Genomic DNA, 13,470 nt, shown 5'->3' on the forward strand with positions numbered 1-13,470 from the left:
CCCTCCAAAAAAAAAACAACAAAAAAAACTCCCTGAACGCTAAAAAGGTGGGCTGATGAAGTCTGTGGGTGAGACCTGCCTCACACCTGCCGGGTTAATCGTTTCTTAAAAGACAGATGATATTCAAGCAAAGAGAGAGAGAGAGAGACAGAGAGAGAGAGACAGAGAGAGAGAGAGAGAGAAAATCCCCAACAAGAAGCCCAACGAGTTGCAAGTAAGGCTTGATGTTGTTAACATGCCACTGCTTCTCATTTGCAGGGGTCACAATTGGCATGAACTCCTAACTTTTGATGATGTTTCCAATTTGTATTTGTGTGTGGGTGCATGGGAGTGCACTTCAAAGGAGGTGGGGGGTAAGCCTTCCATTTTATTGCATGTTCTTTAGGTTAATGAGGTTAAATACGTAATTTCTTTGGAGAAGTAAATTATCATTTTATGGGAGGGCATTCCAGTCACGCACTACTTTATGTCAAACTCATAATGAAGGGCTGATGGTGACTAAATTGGCTTAGATTATTGTCACGGCAAAACATACTTCAAAGTCATCCAGCACACAAACACACACGGGGAGTATAAGCCACTTAGCAGACTTCTCGCAGGTCAATGCACACACTAAATAAACATACTGTCGCTCCATAGGCTCTGCATTACATTCCTCTCTGAGTGGGATTGGCTTAGGCCGACATTATGTGTCAAAAACATGCAAGGTCATCGACAGGTCATTGCATACGTGCATAAACAACAAACACTAGAGGCTAAATGTCTCCCTGCCTAATCAGGCAGCCAATGAAAATGATTTATTCAGTGCAATATGCCGGATGTGATGCAGGAAGGCTGCAAACCGTGATGTTCGAAGGAAACGCGGAAGGTTTTCAACTCATATTTGGCTGCAGCTGTTTCTTCAGAGACAATTCAGCTGGCAAAATACACAAATGCACACGCACGTATTTCTAAACACACAGAACACGGATGCACCAGCTGTCAGTGTGCTGAGCCATGATGTCCAGGGCAGATTTCCTGCTGCAAACAGACTCCATGTCTCATCTGTCCAGCTGACCATGTCAACTCCCGAGTCAGGGGCACATCTACAGGAGGAGCATGAGGAGGACGTGATGAAGTGTTTGCGATGCAGGGGAAGAGACAGCTGGATATGCTTCTAAAACCCAAAAATAGAATAATGTAACCGCAGTAGAGCTGGGCGATACGGAGACGAAATGCTATTACAAAGTTTTTTACAATACAAACAATTTTAGCTATGAATCTCCCACAAGCACAAATATTGCTCTAGCACTATGATGTACAAATTACCAGGCTACTTAAAAGAAAATGCTTGTAATTCCCTAACTGTGTAGCATGGGAGTGGCAGCATAATGTTGTGGGAACTTATACCCTTTATGAAATAGATGGCACCAGTATATAGAAAAATTAGAGCAAACTTCTTAAGGAATCAGCTAGGATCTTCTGTCTGTCTTACTTAAAAAGACAACAAACTCATTGTTTTGACATGGCAATCACAAAGTCCTCAACTCTATGGAGAAGCTGTAGGTAGATCTTACAAGGCGTATGCGAATCTGACTCGGTTCTACCAGTTCTGTCAGAAGGAATGGGTCAGAACCCTCTAGAAATGTTCTCCCTAAGTTTTCTGGCATTTAGCAAATAGAATATTGTCTTGGTAATTTTAACTAACCTAAATTTTGGACTGATTTAACTTCAGTGAGAAAAATGTGTGTTTTTTTATTTTTTTATTTGGTGTATGTAAACATCTGGTAAAAATAATTTCTCAGGATGTGCAAAAGTCTCTGGATGTGACAGATGGTCTCTGTCCAAAGTTGGTAGACCACACCTAAAATGACCTGCATCTGTAATTTTCAATACATTAATCAAAATTACAGATGTGGTAGCAACAATCCCATCAGTCATAATTTCATAACATAACACATTATCAATTTATTGAATGTGTCAGGGGGAAAATACCATACACAGCAACAGTAACAAGCCACTTACTTTTTCCATTTAAGGATAACTAACTGTTATCCAAATGATTAAACATTACCATGCCTAAACCATGAAGTATTTAAAAAAAAATTATTTTCAGAAGTGTTTTTGCACTTAATCTTTCATATTTTTGAGCTGTATTATCTCCAACTGATTTTTTTTGTACACACCAATCTCAATTCTCACTTTAAAACCACATTCCACATACATATGCTCTTTTATCCTCCACTGCTGCTTGCTGTCAACATGTCTTATCACCATCTGTAAAACGTGCATGTATTTTATTTATTTATTTATTTTTTTAATTTCACCCCTATCTGCTTGTAAAACAAAATTGCAAAACGCACTGCTGTTACAGCACGGGCATATCAGCAGGGTAGAAAATCTTAGCCGGCGAGGAAATATAACTCTCTTTTGTGTTTCTCCCTCACGGCATCAACACATCATGTGCCCTTTGGAGCCAATTACAATTTTTTTTTAAACAACATCATGTCCCTGAAGGAAGGCATCATTGAGCAATCACTGGGCGTAATTTACATCACAATGATGAACGGCAGCTGTAACAAGTGCTTTATGACACCATCAGTCCTTACGATGTTCCCCGAAATTAATTCAATTAAAGTTACCAGCCAGAGTATTAAACAATTTCAAGTTTAGCGGCCATTAACGGGCAGAGATTTCTCATCCGCTGATGTTGATGTTTTTCCTCTAAATCCTTCGCTTTGTTCGAGTGGTTTTCATGCTTGATTTTAAAGCACTCACTGTCTTTATTCAGTAATCAATCCAAGTCTGATGTTTGTGCATAATGGTTCCAGGAACGGCAGCAATTTTCAAACATTCTTAGAAATACCATCCATAAACCAGTGACAACATTTATACAGGGAGTTATCAAACACACAAAATGAAGTGGAATTGGATGTGCAAGAGGGAGAAAAAGCTCCATCCACCTTCATATATAAACTGAAGAGTGGCTAACTGATTTATGTTTGTCCCCAAGATGACAAATATTTACCCCTCCGCATGTCTGCAGTTCAGAGTACATTTTTCATTGAGACAACCATGCTTCAGCAAGCACTCCTTCACAGGCCACAGACACTAGTTCTGTGTCAAACACACACACACACACATACGTAGAATCCAAAAACACGAGCACACACGTTTCCAAAACACGATAAAAATAACAACAAAAAAAATGCAAGAATGCAAATGAGGAAAAATGCTCAGAAACAGATTTGTTATATTTTCAGTTAAAGGAAGCCAGGGAGTTACGCGAGCAAAGAGAATCTGCGAACATCACGGGTCATTAATACCGAACTAGAAAACGATCAGTTACTGTCACCGGCTGCTGCGTTCATAGCTACACGTAGAACACACTGCATTTCATAAACATGTGGGAGAACTGGCGGCAATGGCAACGCGAACCTTATCAGGTCATATTTGCATCTGATGGACGTAGACACTTAAAAAAAAAAAAGAGAAATCTATTGATTCAAGGACAGAAGGAGAAGCAAGGCCTTGGAGAATGTTGGTGAGTATGTAAATCGGTCTCGCATGCTAAATGACTTTATTGCTACCCTCTCCTATTTAATTGAGTACAAAACTGGCTGCTGTCTTACTGCAGGAGAGTGCATCTGTTTGCATTTATTCCTTCTTGGCAAAACTCCAAAAGCATTCCTGAGATCGGTTGAATGCACTCATGAACCTTTGTGGAAATGTTCAAATGCCACTTCACCAAACGGTTAGCGCTTTAAAAAAACATAAAAAATTTGAAGTGGTTTTTTACATGATGTCACTAATCAGTTTGTCAAAGAAAACAAAAAAGTTGAGAGTCAGCTTGTGCAAATACGGCAAACATCAACACAATTAATGAGCCTTGCACCTTCAAACAGGAGCTTACACGTTTGCTTTTTTCCGGTTTGTTGATTCCTGTTTATTAATTTTTCCTGTCATCTGTTTGAAGATCCGCCTCAGTGGCGGGAAGAGGGTTGGGGGGGGGGAACCATGCGTCGCCGTTTACCACCGGCGCCGGGACGACACTCTGCGACACCTTAGCTTTCAGCTCGCTTTCAAGTCGGCGCCGTGTTGAAAGACACGTTTGCCTTGAACCCTACGAGACCATTTTAAGTCCCTGTCAGTGTAAAAGAGCTGACATTTTGGGAGCGCAAGTGAGATGCATGTTTGTGTGGGAAAAGTGTTTGTGTGAACACACAGCTCAGAGTGATTCTTCCAGATGAACAGCTGAGAACCTAAATCTGTGCCCAACAACCAAGAGTGCGAGACAAATTTATCATTGTGTTTTCTTAATGGCTGCGTGGTCAAACGTGTGATTCTGAAGCGACGGTCCTATTCTTGGAGGAGTCATTAGCAGTGTTGACTACGAGTCTAAATTGGAAGAAATATTCATATTCATCACTCAAGTCCTACAGCTGACGCTTTGTCCCCCTCTCAGCCCCAGATGTTTCTGCAGACAGTCAAGCTTTGGGGCTAAACCAGCGTTTTCAACAATTAGTTCTGTGCATAGGGGGCTTAATCGCCGGCTGTGACTTTCAAATAAACTCATTAGGCTGCTCTATAAATTCAGTCATTAGCCAAACTACATACTGTATATTCTTTCTTTTATAACAAAGTTTAGGGAAGAATGTGTAATACCAGACCCATAGAGCAATGTTTTCAACCCACAAAGAATAAAAGTGAGCATTTAAGGGTAAAAATGTCAGCGGTGAGTCATCGTGCCTTTCAGAAAAACAAAAAAAATATAAAATTTGAATCACAATTATGTAGTTTACTGAGGAAAATATTCTGAAAGTTTGCATCTCAGAGTTGACCACACATTTCCTGTCAGAGCACTTACAGCAGTCTGTTTGTGTGGGATTGGATGAACTAATTAAAAATATAATGTGCGTCGTTACCAGGCAGATATGTATATGCAGCAGTCTGTGGAGTATTCAGCAAACGTGCTTGTTCAGGACGAGAGATTTCTGCAAAGTCAGCGACTCAAGGTAAAACAACTGGGCTTTCTTGGATGCATTATTCTTCACCAACTAGCAATGACTGCATTAATTCACATAATTACGATAGAAGCGGCCTTCACAGAACAGCTGGATTTACGAGGAGATTAAATTAGACACAGGTGGGCTGCCTTTTCTAATTAGGTTACTTCTGAAGGGAATCGGCTGCACTAGATTTTATTTAGGGACGTCGGAGTAAAGGTGGCTAAATGCAAAGATTTCTAAAACTCTCTGTGACTGTGCATCCATCTATTTCCGGTGTACTAAGAATATGAAAAAGCTCAAAGCATATTTATACTTCAACAAACAGAATATATTCAATATCCTCGACAAAATAAAAATGTCCAAATTGATGACGCTTTTTGAACGAAACATGGCTGCAGAATGTTCTAGAAAATAGAAAAAAAAGAAAAACAAACATTTGCAAATATTTCCAGACACAAGAAGCACATTATGTAGCTTACACATAAAACATAAAAGACTGTGCTTTTGCTAGCATTTCAGTAGAAATCTTCAGAAAATCACCTGGTCGACTTCAGTGGTGAATGTTTTTTTTCTTCTTTTTTTTTTTTTCCAGAGATTTAAACACATCTGACTTAATAACTGCAAGCAAGCCTCAAAGGAGCTGCAGACATACAGAGCTGAGCGGGACAGGCGCAGGCTCAGACGCTGCTATCCGAGGCATGCACGCACTTCTGGATTTGTCGTCCCTTTACGGCTAGCCTGAAACAAGGTTATCCATACACAAGTTGATTATGAAGCTCACAGCAGGCAGAGGAGGAAACAGTACACTGCAAAAACTAAAATCTTAGTAAGATTAAATATCTTAAATTAAGGAGATTTTTCTTATTTTATTTCTGACAAGATAATTTTTCTCACCAAGAGGGATTTATGTTAGAATATTTTTCTTATTTTAAGTGTTTTTGTACTTAATTATCTCAGTAAGATATAAAGCTTATATTAAGAAATATTACTTATTATGAGTAAATATGTGCTAGAATCTAGATTATCAATATTACCTATCAAGTTCAAGTCTAGAACTTATTTTATATAAGTAAAAATTTCTTATTTCAAGCACAGAAAGCGAATCACATACTTAATGAAATGTATTCAGATAATTAAAACGGACTATGTCCAAATGGAATCCTTGTGTTATTGTCAATGAAAAAAAAAAAAACATGAACTTATGTTCTTGTATGAGTTGGCAGAGTGTACTGGAAATTATAATTTAATATTTAAACGGTTGACATTTAACACAACAATTTCAGAGACAATATCAGTTATATATCAAGATAATTCTTGGCATGTTTCCGTCTGCTGTGGACCTTAAAGTGATCTTCTTGATGCAAGATGTGGGACCACTTACTGACATGTCATGAAATTTCTATTGATGTGTGATTTGAAATGGCTGGTTTTCCACACAATGAGATTAGAATCAACAATATGATTAGCTCAATGTCATGATAAATATTTTAACTTTTGGTTATAAAGTAAGAATTTGAAATATAAGTTACTAATATTAGTTTGAACAATATTTATTCATCATGTTGTAACCCCTTTTATGACATCATACAATCCAAATGGGAAAGCGCCCAAAATGTCAGTGAGATAGTATTAATGTTCGATACAACAGATTTCTTTCCGATCCAATACCGAGTAAAATTTAAGCTGGTATTGGCAATACAGATCCCATACTTTGTGCAAAGACAGTTAGTTTGTTTCTTAATTAAATAAAAAATAAATGTAATCCATATCTTGGCTTCATAAAAGAACACAATGTACTCTGATGCACTCATTTTAAACTCAGAAGTATATTGAGACAACAATCTTGTTTACTATAAGCTATTTTAACTCAACAGAAATATACAAAACATGTGAAAATGGAGTTGCAAACTAAAAAAACAAAATTAGTAAAGTAATAACCCTACTAAATAGACTGCTCAAAAAATAAAGGGAACACTTAAGTGTTCACTTAAGTGTCTAAGTGTTCCCTTTATTTTTTTAGCAGTTTACATCATTGTTTAATTATTAAAACTACTATAAAATGGCAGCTGAAATAGCTCCGTGTCACTTTTTTTATAATCTGTCAACATGTCCATTCTGAGTGTGTGAGCGTCAGCAGCACGCTGCGCTTGGGCATTATACATTACATACTTACCAGGCGGAAGAAAAAGTAGTTCCCATTAACAACGTTTCATTTAGGCAAGATCTCAATAATTTTGTTACTTTCTAACTTGCTCTTGTTAATCTACATTATCTCAAATTACTAAAGTGTTGAAAGTATTGATCCTTGGATCTGAAAATAGATTTTAAAGAATTAAGTTCTGGTATCGAAAGAATCGATATTTCAGTATCAATCCGCACATCACTAACGGCAACGCCAGAGATCATTTAACTGCCCTGATTAACGGTTAATTCAGTTGTAACAGCCTAACTAAGCTTTATCTACTGTACTTTTATAAGATTTTCTTTTGGCAAATTCTCTAATCTCGGTTGGACGTGGATGAAGATGGAGGACTTTTTTTACGTGTATAGACCCTACAGCTGCTGTACTCAGAGGTAAGTTTAAAGTTGTCTGTCTTCTAAGATAAGCTAACTGAAGCTAGTTAGCATGTCGTGAAATGCCAATTTCATCCGCGGTTAAAGAGCCTCTCTTGTAAATATGAGCTTTGAACAGTTATTAACCACAATAGCTGTGGCTTAAAATAATATCGACACGGGTTCATGGTAGCTTCCGTTTTTAACATAGCTAAGGTGGCTTCTCATTCGGGAAATGGTTAAAGGGCAATTCCGCCTAGTATTTCACTAACTTTGAGGGTGTTTTATGTGCTGTAATTAAAAAACTTAAATGCATTGAGTCTACAAGGTTAGATATTTCACACTGTTACCAGGATATTTTAAACACTATTTTTAATTAGTGAATTTAAGTATTCCTTGTTTGATTTACTTAAAATGACTTTCTTGCCATCTTGAATTCATGTAATATTGTAATTGAGCACATGAACTAAATAAGACTTGTTTTATTTTTCAAGTAAACCAAACTGTTGCCATGGTGAAGCCTATGCCAGACAAGTCTCCAATCACGTATTGCACCATATACAAGAAACTTTGGGAAATGCAAGTGACGGCATCCTTCACATTCTCAAGGTAAGAAATTTATGATACTGATTCATCATTACACTGATTAGACCCTAAAACGTGGTTTGTTTTGTGATTGTTTTTCTGTCTGTGCTCCAATTAGCAGATGACCCAACAACTTCAAACAAGACCACTTTTCAGCTCTGTGGTGATCATGAAACCAACTTTCTACTGGCCATTGGAACCATGCCTGCCCTGATCTTCTGAAAGGAGGACATCACAGCTACTACACCTTTCAGCATCCGTGTGTGTGTGTGTGGCCACTCCTCTCTGTGCTGCTGACGGATGTCTTGAGAACAGCGTCTGTAACTGAGGCAAGACTTCCACATATAAAAGGCTATGGCTTATTGGAAGAAGTTCATTGTGGTTGGCTTGACTCTTAGGGCATCTTATGAGTGCGGCAGATGTGTCAGATCTTCATTGTTCTGTCATTTTACAGGATTGTTTCAGAATCAGATGCCCATCCAGACTTTATTCTGACCAGTAGTCATGTTTTATTGTGCTTATGTGAAACTTAAACGTAATAAATATGTTAAAAGTAATTGAACTCATGTCTTCATTTCAGCAAGCCAATAACATCTCTTGTTCCAGTATTCACAGGATCAATTTTGTATTTTGTCTTAGCATAAGAACCTTGAGTAAGGCTATGATAAAATATATTTTAATCCTATGCAACAATAAAATAAACTAGATTTAGGTATATCACTGCAAAAGTCCCTTTCAAAAACAAGAAAAGAAGTACAAAATAGGGTATAATTTCTTAAAATAAGAAAATTATCTGCCAACAGAACAAGAAAATTATCTCGTCAAGATTTCTAAACAAGAAAAATATCTGACCAAGATAAACCTACAATATCTTAAATTAGTGTATTTGTACTTAAAACAAGCCAATTTTACTAATATAAATAGAATATATGAGATTTATTTTCTTAATACATAGAACATTTTCTTCAAATAAGAAAATTTTACGCTATTTCAAGAATTTCAGTGTCGAGTAACATTTTCTTTACTTGAGATAATTTTCTTAAAATAAGATGATATATCTTACTCGTATAAGTAAAATGGCTTGTTTAAGTAAAAATACACTAATTTAAGATATTGTAGGTTTATCTTGGTTAGATATTTTTTCTTGTTTTAGAAATCTTGACAAGATAATTTCTTGTTCTGTTGGCAGATAATTTTTCTTATTTTAAGAAATTGTACCTTATTTTGTACTTTTTTTTCTTGTTTTGAAAGGGGACTTTTGCAGTAGAAGCAAGGCCTTGGAGAATGTTGGTGAGTATGTAATCGGTCTCGCATGCTAAATGACTTTATTGCTACCCTTCCTATTTAATTGAGTACAAACTGGCTGCTGTCTTACTGCAGGAGAGTGCATCTGTTTGCATTTATTCCTTCTTGGCAAACTCCAAAGCATTCCTGAGATCGGTTGAATGCACTCATGAACCTTTGTGGAAATGTTCAATGCCACTTCACCAACGGTTAGCGCTTTAAAAAACATAAAAAATTTGAAGTGGTTTTTTACATGATGTCACTAATCAGTTTGTCAAAGAAAACAAAAAGTTGAGAGTCAGCTTGTGCAAATACGGCAACATCAACACAATTAATGAGCTTGCACCTTCAAAGGAGCTTACACGTTTGCTTTTTCCGGTTTGTTGATTCCTGTTATTAATTTTTCCTGTCATCTGTTTGAAGATCCGCCTCAGTGGCGGAAGAGGTTGGGGGGGGGGAACCATGCGTCGCCGTTTACCACCGGCGCCGGGACGACACTCTGCGACACCTTAGCTTTCAGCTCGCTTTCAAGTCGGCGCCGTGTTGAAAGACACGTTTGCCTTGAACCCTACGAGATCATTTTAAGTCCCTGTCAGTGTAAAGAGCTGACATTTTGGGAGCGCAAGTGAGATGCATGTTTGTGTGGGAAAAGTGTTTGTGTGAAACCACGCTCAGAGTGATTCTTCCAGATGAACAGCTGAGAACCTAAATCTGTGCCCAACAACCAAGAGTGCGAGACAAATTTATCATTGTGTTTTCTTAATGGCTGCGTGGTCAAACGTGTGATTCTGAAGCGACGGTCCTATTCTTGGAGGAGTCATAGCAGTGTGACTACGAGTCTAAATTGGAAGAAATATTCATATTCATCACTCAAGTCCTACAGCTGACGCTTTGTCCCCCTCTCAGCCCAGATGTTCTGCAGACAGTCAAGCTTTGGGCTAACCAGCGTTTTCAACAATTAGTTCTGTGCATAGGGGGCTTAATCGCGGCTGTGACTTTCAAATAACTCATTAGGCTGCTTATAATTCAGTCATTAGCCAAACTACATACTGTATATCTTTCTTTATAACAAAGTTTAGGGAAGAATGTGTAATACCAGACCCATAGAGCAATGTTTTCAACCCACAAAGAATAAAGTGAGCATTTAAGGGTAAAAATGTCAGCGGTGAGTCATCGTGCCTTTCAGAAAACAAAAAAATATAAATTTGAATCACAATTATGTAGTTTACTGAGGAAATATTCAGAAAGTTTGCATCTCAGAGTTGACCACACATTCCTGTCAGAGCACTTACAGCAGTCTGTTTGTGTGGGATGGATGAACTAATTAAAATATAATGTGCGTCGTTACCAGGCAGATATGTATATGCAGCAGTCTGTGGAGTATTCAGCAACGTGCTTGTTCAGGACGAGAGATTTCTGCAAAGTCAGCGATCAAGGTAAACAACTGGGCTTTCTTGGATGCATTATTCTTCACCAACTAGCAATGACTGCATTAATTCACATAATTACGATAGAAGCGGCCTTCACAGAACAGCTGGATTTACGAGGAGATTAATTAGACACAGGTGGGCTGCCTTTTCTAATTAGGTTACTTCTGAAGGGAATCGGCTGCACTAGATTTTATTTAGGGACGTCGGAGTAAAGGTGGCTAAATGCATCCATCTATTTCCGGTGTACTAAGATATGAAAAAGCTCAAAGCATATTTATACTTCAACAAACAGAATATATTCAATATCCTCGACAAAATAAAAATGTCCAAATTGATGACGCTTTTTGAACGAAACATGGCTGCAGAATGTTCTAGAAAATAGAAAAAAAAGAAAAACAAACATTTGCAAATATTTCCAGACACAAGAAGCACATTATGTAGCTTACACATAAAACATAAAAGACTGTGCTTTTGCTAGCATTTCAGTAGAAATCTTCAGAAAATCACCTGGTCGACTTCAGTGGTGAATGTTTTTTTTCTTCTTTTTTTTTTTTTCCAGAGATTTAAACACATCTGACTTAATAACTGCAAGCAAGCCTCAAAGGAGCTGCAGACATACAGAGCTGAGCGGGACAGGCGCAGGCTCAGACGCTGCTATCCGAGGCATGCACGCACTTCTGGATTTGTCGTCCCTTTACGGCTAGCCTGAAACAAGGTTATCCATACACAAGTTGATTATGAAGCTCACAGCAGGCAGAGGAGGAAACAGTAGCAGTCAGTAACGTGGACAGAAATAAAGAAAAATCCTTACATTTTTAAAGAAGAGGTCTAAAACTCATAATAGAAGGAGAAAGAGGTAAAGATCCTATTTAGATTAGCAAATTAATCCTTTTATCAATAACAGATGAACATAAAAGTACAATAAATTTGCACAAATACTGTAGAAGACTTGGCTGCTGGAATAATCTGATGAGGAGGAAAAATTGATCCAACGAAAGAACAGAATTCCAGTTAATTAGGTTAAATGTATCAGAACATGATTTAATCAGGTCTTTATGAGAGTTTATGATGGAATAATGATTATAGAAATGGATGAGAAACAGTCGATATAACAGATTTTTAAAATGGCTTGCTCACGATGCTGTTTGTTCACTAATATTCACTAACAAACCTCAGAGGTTTTCACAGAACATATGAACTTATAACTTAGGCGACTCCTGAAACTAGCTTTTATCGAAAGAATCGGGGGAAAATATAGAAACTGCAGTTTCTATTTTTCCCATCTGCAAAATTTTTAAAACCATTTATTATCTGAAACATCACAATTACACGTTACTTTGCGTTTCTCTACAAAAGATAAAAATAAATTACTAATAATTGTAAATCCTTCCTTTCGCTATAGCTTTACTTACTATTAAGTGAAATTACAAATTATGGATTAAAAACACATTTTCATACGGCATCTCTAATTTTACAAAAAGCCTTATTTTTAAGGTTTGCATCAACTCGACATGCCATGTGTCCCCTGAGCGCTGGGAAACGACACAACAAATGCAAAGGACCTAACTGCCTGTGTCTGCAGAAACCCCTTAAAAAAATCCCTCCTTCTCAAAGGGTTTCTGACACGAACCATTGTTACTGAGCCCAGTGACACTCATCAGCCACCTCTAACTGCCTGTTCCTTCTCCTCTTTCTCCTCGTGTCAGTGTGTACCATCCTCCTCGCAAGGATCTGGGTAGAAACAAATGGAGGATGACTTGAACTATCTAATTAGTGTGACAGAGCTCAGAGGCTTTGCAGCGTATGACAGAGAGTTAGAACACAACACAAAGGTATAATGCATAACAAGGCTGGGAGAAAGCATCACCTGTTCAACTCTAATAACCGGAAAGAAAAGCCAGCACCAAGTTTCTGCAGGTAATTTACCAGGCTAGTAGTTCTTAGAAGGGACTCCCAATAAGACTTAACTTACAACCCACCATTAAAATATCAGACAAGTGTTTCAGTCGTCCCCCTCCAAAAAAAAAAAAAAAGAAAAAAGAAATTTAAAGGATTCTTTTAATGAGACAGAGAACAACTGAGAAATGAATTTAAACTTGCAATTGAATGAATTTTCTACTTAAAGAAGTATTGCTCTCACTGTACAAACAGTATTTAGTTTGCCTATCCTTGCTGCCACTGGCTCTCAGGTAAGTATGTACAGCTGTGGAAAAAAAAAATTAAGAAACCACTTAAAGTGATCAGTTTCTCTGATTTTACTTTTTATATGTTTGGGTAAAATTAACATCGTTCTTTTATTCTACAAGCTACTGAAAACATGTCTCCGAAATTCCGAGCAAAAGATTTTATATTTATTTGCAGAAAATGAGAAATGGTCAAAATAAGTGCTTTCAGACCTCAAATAATGCAAAGGAAACAAGTTCACACTTGTTTAGAAACGACAGCACTAATGTTTTAACTCAAGTTAATAGTTCAGAAATCCACATTTGGTGGAAAAAAACATGAAAGTTTCATTTTCAACAAGTTTAAAGCTTGCTTAAATTAAGCATAATGAGATCTCAGGTCATTATTTTGTAACACAGGATATTAAAATACCACAACATTTATAAGTGAAGAATGTAAAAAAAAAA

General features: G+C 37.3%; 1 protein-coding gene and 1 long non-coding RNA gene across 5 annotated transcripts in view; one reads left to right on the forward strand and one right to left on the reverse strand.

The window, feature by feature from the left end:
• unc5a (unc-5 netrin receptor A) overlaps nucleotides 1-13,470 on the reverse strand; it is a 178,266-nt gene that overhangs the window by 88,780 nt on the left and 76,016 nt on the right. The window lies entirely within an intron of this gene.
• On the forward strand, nucleotides 7,163-8,497 carry LOC145553208 (uncharacterized). Its single transcript, XR_014089497.1, has 3 exons — nucleotides 7,163-7,562; nucleotides 8,036-8,150; nucleotides 8,245-8,497. It is a non-coding gene; the product is annotated as an uncharacterized LOC145553208 (long non-coding RNA).

This window comes from Poecilia reticulata, chromosome 10, assembly GCF_904066995.2.
Source record: "Poecilia reticulata chromosome 10, P_reticulata-male-v2, whole genome shotgun sequence".
Taxonomy (NCBI): Eukaryota; Metazoa; Chordata; class Actinopteri; order Cyprinodontiformes; family Poeciliidae; genus Poecilia; species Poecilia reticulata.